The sequence below is a fragment of the Panthera leo genome, chromosome D3 (assembly GCF_018350215.1).
Source record: "Panthera leo isolate Ple1 chromosome D3, P.leo_Ple1_pat1.1, whole genome shotgun sequence".
Taxonomy (NCBI): Eukaryota; Metazoa; Chordata; class Mammalia; order Carnivora; family Felidae; genus Panthera; species Panthera leo.
This window is the reverse complement of record NC_056690.1, coordinates 34,614,881-34,625,554: the sequence shown is the minus strand read 5'-3', so window position 1 is coordinate 34,625,554 and position 10,674 is coordinate 34,614,881. Positions and strand designations below refer to the sequence as shown.

The window sequence follows — 10,674 nt, the reverse complement described above, 5'->3', positions numbered from 1 at the left end:
AGACGTTTCCTTTTGGCCCATAATCCGATGAAATCATTTTTTGTGTTAAATCTTGCTGTGTTGTAAGTGTTGTGACTGGTGTGGGAGAAACCAGATGAGGAAGCCCTAGGCCCTGTCTTTGAGGAGTTCACTACCTAGTGGAAGGGAAAGAGACACGCACACTAGCAACTTTTATGTAATGTGGCTTGTAGAAACGTCAGCACGAAAAACAGAAACCAAAATACCATAGGAAAAAGCACAGTCAGATAGGTAGGGTCTAGATGCACTTCTGGATTTTTGGCTGCATTCCTTTTGAGAACTATCTGACCGCTCTCTCCTGGATCATGGTGGATGGCGTGGGTTTTTTGTTGTCCTTCACTATGGTCTGGCCTTGCTCTTCAATGCACTCTTTGCGTTTCTCTCTACACCTATGCTCTGCTTTCTTAGGCTTCGCTGGAGTAAATGCTTTGGTGAAACCATGCTTTGTCAGCAAGCAACTGGGCCTGGGCATTCCAGTCCTCCTGGGGATGTAAACTTGCTCACCTGCCTTTGATCCTGTCACCTGCTCTCCAACACACTCAGCTCGGCTGCCTTCAGTGTCTGTGCCTGCTCAGATCTGTGTGCGGACATCTGTTTCCCAGGCGAAACCCAACACTGGCTGCGGTGGTGAGATGTGGGATTGGACAGGCACCCAGAAAAGCGTAGAAATCATGTCAGTAGTAACCATAATAATAATTAATAGTCTGGATAATAATCATCTAGCTGCATGGGCAATGCACTTGAAAGAATATTCTTTGGGTGTTTTTTTTTTTAAATGTCCCAGATGGGACAGGAGAATTGGGCTTTTGAAGATACAAAAGAAACTCAAAAAGGACCAGTCTGGGATCTATGTCGATTTCACTCATGTTAATGACTATTTGGTTTCCAAACTTGGAGCCATTGAACTTTCTGGATTTTTTTTTTTTTTCTGAGATGGTTGAAAAGTACAACTGTGGAAAATGGAGTGATGACGACAGACTGTGAGGCCCAGCTTTACTCACAGACTCCACCATGTCTTTCCTTCGAGATGGGGGGCACATGGCCTCTGTTGGCTCTGCCCTCCTGAGTTTTCAGATCCACACAGAAGATTTTAAGAAAATGTCAGTTGTGGGGCACCTGGGTGTCTCAGTCGGTTAAGCGTCCGACTTTGGCTCAGGTCATGATCTCGCGGTCCGTGAGTTCGAGCCCCGCGTCGGGCTCTGGGCTGACAGCTCAGAGCCTGGAGCCTGTTTCAGATTCTGTGTCTCCCTCTCTCTCTGACCCTCCCCCGTTTATGCTCTGTCTCTCCCTGTCTCAAAAATAAATAAACATTAAAAAAAAATTAAAAAAAAAAAAAAAGAAAATGTCAGTTGTGAACTTTGGGTATGTGCATGTCTGACTCCAGATTTGGGCTTCCCTCCTCATAACCCAGCTGTCTTCCTTGCTGCTGGAACCAGCTTCCACTTTTCAGGAGTATCGGATCAAATAGGTGTCTGTCTTTCCCTCTGCATTCCTCTATTCTCGAAACCCTAACATTTATTCCAGTCTCTCTAGCATGGAAAGCTTGTCCTTTTTACTGCAGTCATGAGTTTATCCAAGCCTCCAGCCCATGATTCCAGAGGGGCCCAGCCACCTGCGGACTGACTCCCAGGCTGATGGCACTCCACCCCACCTGGCTTTGCACTTGCCCTGTTCCACCCATCTGATGGGACAAAGGCAAGACAAGAATGGATGCTTGGGTTAGCCCCTGTTCACTGTGACTTCATTCTCTAGGTGTTTGTCTGGTTTTTCAACTTCTCAGCTTCTGCAGTTAAGCCTAGGTGACGGTCTTTGGGTTGGCTCCAGACTTTATACATTCCCCACTTTCTTTAGTGATAGAAAAGTCCCAGTTTCTGATGGAACATGGCCAGAATAAAGACATTTCCTAGCCTCCTTTGAAGCTGTCATATGTGCAGAAGTAATATGGGAGACCTTCAGATAGTGCTCTAGACCGGGAGACTCTCTCTCTTGGATCCCTGAGCTATCATGAAGGAAGTCTGACCACCCTGATACTGCCATGCTGGTGGGCTTTATGGGAGCTTAGGTGGGCCAGCTGAGCCAGACTTCCACTGACCCTGCCCAAAGCCAGTTTGTTCCCTCCAGACCAGCCCATCCACCCCTGAACGACCTCTGTTGATGCCCCGTTGAAAGGAAAAGAACAGCCAAGCCCTGCTCGAATTCCTGACTCACAAAATCATGAGATATATAACAAAATGGTTTGTTTGAAGCTATTTGAAATTTTCCTCTAAGTTTTAGAGTAGTGACGTCAATGCTTCCCCTATCCTAGTTGGGCTGATCTTACCTTCTATTTCATCCTTTGTTTCTTTTGCCTCCTCTTCCTCTTCTGCCACACCTACATACTTAAGAATAGAGAAATGATTTGCTTTTCAAAATGCCGAGGGAAATGATGGTTCAATTGAGTCCTAATTATAGAGAAGATGAAATTAGACATCTTCTAGAGGAAGTAACAATAGAGCCATAAAGCACGATACCAGTGCTTACTAAATAGTGCTTCAATGTCTGGTTTGTTCTTTTGACTCTAAATTTCCATATGGGAAAAAGTAGAAAAGCATGGGCTTTGGAGTTAGACATAGTTTTGAATTCTGTCTAAATCACTCATGAACCACATAGTCCTGGGTCTCTTATTAGACTACTCCAGACCTTAGTGCCCTAGTTTTAAAAATGGGGATAACGTGGGGTGCCTGGGTGGCTTAGTCAGTGAAGCGTCCAAATTTGGCTCAGGTCACGATCTCACAGGTCGTGGGTTCGAGCTCCATGTCGGGTTCTGTGCTGACAGCTCGGAGCCTGGAGCCTGCTTCATATTCTGTCTCTCTCTCTCTCTCTCTGCCTCTTCCCTGCTCGTGCTCTGTCTCTCAAAAATGAATAAACATTAAAAAAAATTAAAAAAAATAAAATTAAATTAAAAAAATGGAGACAACGTTATTTATCTCATAGTAGTGTTATGAGAATTAAGTATGCCAATTTATGCAAATGTCTGGCAAGCCGGTGGTCAATGAACATAGTTTTCTCTACATTCCACTTCTGTGCTGTCCACTGAGCATTTGAAATGCAGCTAGTTGGAATTACAGTGTGCTAGCAAGGCAGAATGCATACTGGATTTTGAACGCTTTGTACAAAGAAAGGAAAATATTTAATTTTAAAATATATTGATTGCATAATAAAATAATATTTTGAGTATATTGGGGTAAGTACAATATATTCTTTTTAAAATTTATTTATTTATTTTGAGACAGAGAGAGAGAGAGAGAGAGAGAGCAGGGGAGGGGCAGAGAGAGAGAGGGAGAGAGAGAATCCCAACAGGCTCCACACCGCCAGCATGGAGCCCAATGCAGGGCTCGAACTCACAAACTGTGAGATCATGACCTGAGCTGAAATCAAGAGCTGGATGCTTAACCAACTGAGCCACCCATGTGACCCTTCAATATATTCTCAAAATTAATCTTATTAGTTCCTTTTTACATTTTTCATATGGCTATATAGAAAGTTTAAAAGTACATACATGACTCACATCGATAGCTTGCGTTATATTTGTATTGAACAGTGCTGTTCTCGATGACTGGAAATCTAAGCTAGTTTTAGACACTTTTTGAGTGAGGGTGTGATGATCTCATTTATACACAATTTTATTATTTATATGTGGCAGAGATTTCCGGGGACCTTACATATCTTTTTCTCCTCCTATCCCCAACACACAGGAAGACGACAATTCTATGCAGCGACATTCAATTGACTGTGAGACCTTCTACGACTTTTGTATCCCTTGCAGAGTTAGCGATAGAAGTGTCATCTCTCAGCCTGGAGTATTGAGCCACTGCATGAAGGTAGATGCTCCGAAGAGTTGCCTGGATCTGGAGTGGAATTTGCATGAATGAAAAATAAACCATTGTCTTGTTAAGTCATTGAAGTTTGGGGGTTATTTGTAGCCATAGCATAACCCAACCTTTTCTAATACATGTGTTTTCTGATGAACAAATTCAAATGGTCAACTTGCTTTATTTCTAATTTACCTTGTGCGCAGAGATTCAAAGAGAATTTTAGAAAAGCAAAGAGAATTTTTTGAAAAAGTGGATTAAAATTATTTTGTAGTGTAGTTGACATCTGACATTATATTAGTTTCAGGTGTACAACATAGTGAAAGAATCGATTTTTGATGAGTAATATTTTATGGGGAAAAAGCTTGGCTGGGACTTAGAAATCTATGGAAAAAAAATAGAGCAAAGGGTGAGAAGCATTGATGTGTAACCAAAAGAAGAGTGTTTTTTGTCTCAAGTCCATCTTGTCTCATTTTTAGACATTAATAGGCTGATAGGAAAAATCACAGGACTGAGTGATGTATGTTCTAACATGTGACACCCAAGTAAGAAGTTTACAGGTAGTGTGAAAGGTAACACAAAAATCAGAATGTCTAGGCATGTGGCAGATTGTCTCTTTGGAAATAGTGTTGGCATCTCCATGGGGAGAACTGTAACTGGCTTTCTGTGCAGGAATCAGGTTCTGGAATCACAGGAGATCGATTTTGAAGTAGGCCGCATCTATTATAATCCTCCTTATGGATTTTACTTTGTCTTTTTCCTTCCATGTAGGAATTTCAGTTGGTCCTCAGAAGGTAAATACTGATTTTTTTCTTGATTCTTTTTGTATCTGTATGAAATGAGAGGTGCTAACTAAACTTATTATGGCGGACACTTCATGATACATGTAGATCGTTACGCTGGACGCTTGAAACGTCTACAGTGCTATATGTAACCATATCTCAGTAAAACTGGAAAATAAAAAAATGCTGCTACTTGGAATTCCTTGTGTGGTTTGGAATTTGGAGCCAAGGATTAGGACTTGAGTTTTAACATGGAAACCTTCCCTACCGTATCTTACCGTATCTACGGTACCTAAGGTATCTAAGGTACTACGTACCTTACCGTATCTCCTTCCAAAGGAGAATTCAGGCCCTGGGAGCTCTTCAAAGAGTGGGGGCAGGGGTGAGGATGTTATTCCTGTTGCTTCGGGGTGGAGTCAAGAGGGCTGACCGTTCTGGATATAAAATGAATGCAGTTAAGTCTCCCTACTGATGACAATCGTGCAGAGCTTGGATAATATGTAAGCCAGAGTTCAATCATTTGTAAACACAAATCCATGAAAGCACAAGAATGATGTAATCAAGGCAGTTATCAAATGAAGTTATAAATACTCCTGTTATTTTTTAAGACGCAAAAGGTCGAGCAGGATGTTCCCAATGGAGAAATGTTAAAGACGCCATCGAGCAATCGCAGTTTGTTTACAGGGTCCTTTTTGAGAGAAAGAAGTGCTGTCCTCCATCTGATGAATGTTCATTTCTGGTCTTGTGAGAAACATCGGCAGAGCCAGTCTATAGGAAGTCATGTGGCTTTAGGACCATTAACATGAGGGTAAATATTGCCTTTCTTTTTTTTTAAATTTTTTTTTTTAACGTTTATTTATTTTTGAGACAGAGAGAGACAGAGCATGAACGGGGGAGGAGCAGAGAGAGAGGGAGACACAGAATCGGAAGCAGGCTCCAGGCTCTGAGCCATCAGCCCAGAGCCCGAGGCGGGGCTTGAACTCACGGACCGTGAGATCGTGACCTGAGCTGAAGTCGGACGCTTAACCGACTGAGCCACCCAGGCGCCCCAATATTGCCTTTCTTAAAAAGGAACCACAAAAATGATGGAGTCCTTCCTAGTAATTCACATGGTAGCAGGGAAGTTAGAGTCTAAAAATGCAAATATTTTGTCAATAACTTTTTTATTTAAAGCAATTTTTTAATGTTTATTTATTTTGAGAGAGAGAGAGAGAGAGAGAGAGAGAGTGTGTGTGTGTGTGAATGCGTGAATGAGAGGGGAGGGGCAGAGAGAGAGGGAGAGAGAGAATCCCAAGCAGACTCCATGCTGCCAGGGCAGAACCCAATGTGGGCCTTGAACTCATGAAACCGTGAGCAAAATCAAGAATTGGATGCTTAACTGACTGAATCACCCAAGTGCCTCTTGTCGATAATTTTTAAAGTCCATACATTTCTTTTTGGTATTGGAACAGTTTGATTTAGTGAATTTGTTCTTGTGTATTTTTTTATTGTTGTAAAAGTAATATTTTAAATATTTAAAACAACAAAAAGTTAAGATTTTTAAAATGTTTTTGTGTTCTGTTCTAGTATTTGTTCATAGGCATACTTATTTCTAGATGATTGTACAAAAACGTTTGTATTTTTTCTTCACGTTTATCATAAAGATTCTCCAGGGTTCCTTAATCTTTATAATTATAATTATAGTGTTCCATGGCTAGACAGCAATGGTAAAGTACATTTACCGCAATTTATGTAACTGTCGTAGACACTTAAATTGTTTCGAATGTTGGGCTGGATAGGAAACTTCAATAAACATCTCACAGATGACTAAAATTTGTTTCACATTCTCTAAGCTCAACTCCCCATGGGCCCCATATACTGACTTATCCACCATAAATTACTGTGGGAATAGGCCACATCTAACTACTGTCTCCCCATCAAAGTGGACTATTCCTATGCTCTTTTTCTTTGGTCCCGTTTTTGACAAGAGCCTTAAGACGACGTGGACGGACCTAGAGGGTATTATGCTAAATGAAATAAACCAGACAGACAGAGAAATATTGTATGCTTTCACTTTTACGTGGAATTAAAAACGAAGAAAGAAACGAAGAACAATGGAGAGAGAAACAGACTCAGAAACACGGAGAACAGACTGGTGGTGGCCAACGCAGTGGAGGGCAGGAGGATGGGTGAAGTGGGTGAAGGGGATTAAGAGGTACAGACTTCCAGTTATACAATAAATAAGTCACAGGAATGAAAAGTACAGCCTAGGAAAGATATTCAATAATACCCTAATACACTTATCGTGGCGAGTGTTTCATAATGTATATAATTGTTCGATCACTATGTTATACACTTGAAACTACTGTAATATTATGTGTCAGCTATGCTTCAATTTTTAAAGCAGAGCCTTCCTATACTAGTTTGAGCTAAGATACCTATGTTAGTCAGCCTCTACTAGGCAAGCTGTTCTAACAAGTAAGCCCCAAACCTCAGGGGCCTTCAGCAACAAAAGTTCACTTTCGCTTATCTTACTTTTGATGAGGTAATAGATTTAGTCTCTTTTTTTTTTTTTTACAAAAAGACCAGAGAAGGAGTGTGCACTAAGAGAAAGAACGTTGCTTATCTGCTCCTCAAAGAAACGAACTTACCTGGTTTGTGTCTCAGGACTGTGTACAAAAAGATGAAAAGTACTATATTGTTAGGTGATTTGGACAAATGGGGTCGCCTGCGCTTTGTGTTCTTTGAGGAGCAAGAAGAGTATGGCGAGCCCTTCTTTCCTCCTCTTGCCTCCATACCGAGGTGACCTCAGGGGTCCAACAGCCCTGGCCATGCTCCAGACCCACTGTGGAATCCTACCCCAGGGGAGGATACTGGTATGAATGAGCTCAACTTGTATCAGTGGAATAATATGAGCTATCTTGGAGCCCACTTACAGCGCTTAATATTTTTTTCCATTTTCCCGACTTAGAATATAAACAGGAATACGATATACAATAATGGGAAAATTTTGTCAAGAGTTGGATAAAGCTGGCATCACATACCACAATAACCAGGGGAATAGGAACTATTTTCATAGTTTACATGTTACGGCCACACAAAGGTATCGAGAGTATTATCAACAATTCGAGGGATTACTTAAAAGACAACCGACTATCCCCGTGTAGATTTCTTGTCTGTCTCTCTTTCCTCCATTTGGTTTGTGAGCGTTAGGGAAAAAAAAGAACAACAACAACAACACAGGTGCCTTTTCTTCTCTGTTGCCCCAGGCTTCCTGGAAAAGCCTATCATTGACTCCCTGGGACAGAAGCACCATATCTAGAAGCCGCCTGCTCAATTGGAGGTGCTGATGAACAGCCGTGGACATGAGCAGCCCTGTCTGCTGGGCTTGGTCTGCATGGTGTGACTGTGAACCGGGGGGTTTGAGGCCCTAAGGGAGGGTGAGCACTTGGGGAAGTGAGCCGAAGCTTTCAGACCTTGGCCCGTGCACTGAAGGAGGCTGAATGTAGCAGTGATGCTGTTGGCTCCAACTGTTGGGGCTTTCCCGGGGAAAGACTGCACCTGACATCTCTTTTCTCCAGTTCGCAGGTCATAGACTTGCGCGGTGTTTGCACACCACGAATCATTTAGGCAACTGAAAAGAAAAGATAGCCATCACAAACCACACACTTCAAAAACAAGGTCGGGGCGCCTGGGTGGCTCAGTCGGTTAAGTGTCTGACTTCGGCTCAGGTCATGATCTCACGGTTCCTAAGTTTTAGCCCTGTGTTGGGCTCTGGGCTGACAGCTCAGAGCCTGGAGCCTGCTTCGGATTCTGTGTCTCCCTCTCTCTCTGCCCCTCCTCCACTCACACTCCGTCTCTCTCTCTCTCTCTCTCAAAAATAAATAAACATTTAAACAAATTAAACGAAAACAAAAACAACAACGTATTCTGATTACAAGATTTCCTTATCGTCCAACACATTTTAATGAATTAGAACATGTTCAACATAGATATCTTCTAGATCTGAAAACAGTGACTAAAAGGAACCTGGGTCTCCCACTGCCCTTGCTGGCCAGGGATATGTAGGCAACAGCTTCTACATTCTTTCGAGATGGATTTCAAGCCATCCTTGGATTCCTGCGTCAAGTGCAACATCTTTATGATTTCATCTGCTTCTTCATACTGTGAACTTAGTTTGCCAATGTTTTGAGCTCTGTGCTTTCATAAATGTGACTGGGCTGTAAATGTTTTGCACTGTACTCCCCTGGAAAGCCACTGGGGTCTGGTGTCTTTTGGGTGTGAGACTTTTGATTTCTAGATCAGTTTCTGAAATGGTTATGTGATCACTTGGGCTTTCTATTTCTTCTTGAATAAAATTTTCATTCATATTTACATTTGATTTAGATGTATGTGTAACTTTATATTTTTCTGGAAAGTTGGCCATTTCTTCCAAGTTTTTCAAGTTGGAAGTATGAAAGTATAAAAAGTATTCATTGTTTCTTACTGGAATTTTAAAAATCTTTATAGTATCCACTTTTGTATTACTAATCTTAGTAATTTTGGTTTTTTTCCTCTTTGTTTAGGTAAGTCTGGTTGGATGTTTGTCCTACTTAGTTTTTTAAAGGGTAGCTTTGGTTTTTGTTGATCTCTATTATATATTTGTTTCCTATTTCATCAATTCCTGCTCTTATCTTTTTATTTTATTTTATTAAAAGGTTTTTTTACTGTTTATTTATTTTTGAGAGAGAGAGAGAGAGAGAGTGAGAGAGAGCAGGGGAAGGGCAGAGAGAGGGAGACACAGAATCTGAAACAGGCTCCAGGCTCTGAGCTGTCAGCACAGAGCCCAATGAGGGGCTTGAACCCATGAACTACGAGATCATGACCTGAGTCGAAGTCAGACACGTAACCAACTGAACCACCCAGGCTCCCCTCCTGCTCTTATCTTTATTGTTTACATCTCATGACTTCAAGTTTTTGAATTGAGCAATTAGTCCACTGACATGGATTTATTTTTTAAAAATTTTTAATATCTACTTCAAGGCAATAAATATTCCTTTATGTATCACTTTTAATACACACTGAAATACTTTCACTTCCATCCTAAATATGTTATAATTTCTATTAAGACTTCTCTTAACCTGGAGTTATATAAGAGTGCAATTTTAGTGTTTTCAAATATATCTATTTAAACGACCTTTCAATGTGGGTTTCTAAAATAATTGCCAATTTGTCAGAAAAAATTCTCTTCCATTTATTAACACTTCTTTTGAACTTGTGTGTGTGTGTGTGTGTGTGTGTGTGTGTGTGTGTATTTTCCAAATCTTTGATGTGTACTTGAAAAGAATTTATTCGTTGGGTAAACAATAATTATATTTATTTATCATATTCAACCAACCTCTTAGATTTTATTACTATATCATATGCAAATAGCCCACTTAACTTTTGTTGACTTATTTATTAATTTCTCAGACAGGCATGCCATGTATCCTGCTATAGTTACAAATTTGTCCATTTCTCTTAAAACTTCTGAACACTTTGCTTTTGAGGAGGGCGGCTATGTTGGCTCATGATTGCTGTATCTTTCTGACGGATCATACGTTATATTTTACAGATACGCGTGCTGTCATCGTCAGAAACGACTTATCTTTCAAACACTGCATTTCAATTTCAGTCTTGTCTCAGAGCCTGGATGAGAAGGTCAACCCCACCTATTCACGGTGCTCAGCAGACACATATGGTGGCGGATGCCAGCAGAACGGGGGGGGGGGGGGCGGCATTTCTTCAGGCCACGCTGGGCCCCGTAGACGTTTTCCCGGAGCGTCCCAGACAGCAGAGCTGGAGGCCGGTGCTGTCACTGAGCGACTTCCCTCTTGACGTGTGTGTGTCTCACTGTAAACGCAGAGGCTCCAATAGTTTCTGAAACAAATCAAACGTTGAGCAGCTGGCGACCCCAAGCCCTCCCGGGATCAGAGCAGCCACACCGTGAGGGCGGGCTCCTCGCAGGACCGCACCTTGGTTGATCCTCACAGGTACTGTCGGTGGAGCCAGAAAATAGCAGGTTT

General features: G+C 41.6%; 1 long non-coding RNA gene across 1 annotated transcript; it reads left to right on the top strand.

Moving 5' to 3' along the window:
• Positions 1-269: 269 nt before the first annotated feature.
• Positions 270-10,371, top strand: LOC122203587. Its single transcript, XR_006195257.1, has 5 exons — positions 270-645; positions 3,753-3,878; positions 4,641-4,663; positions 7,900-7,973; positions 10,224-10,371. It is a non-coding gene; the product is annotated as an uncharacterized LOC122203587 (long non-coding RNA).
• Positions 10,372-10,674: the final 303 nt, after the last annotated feature.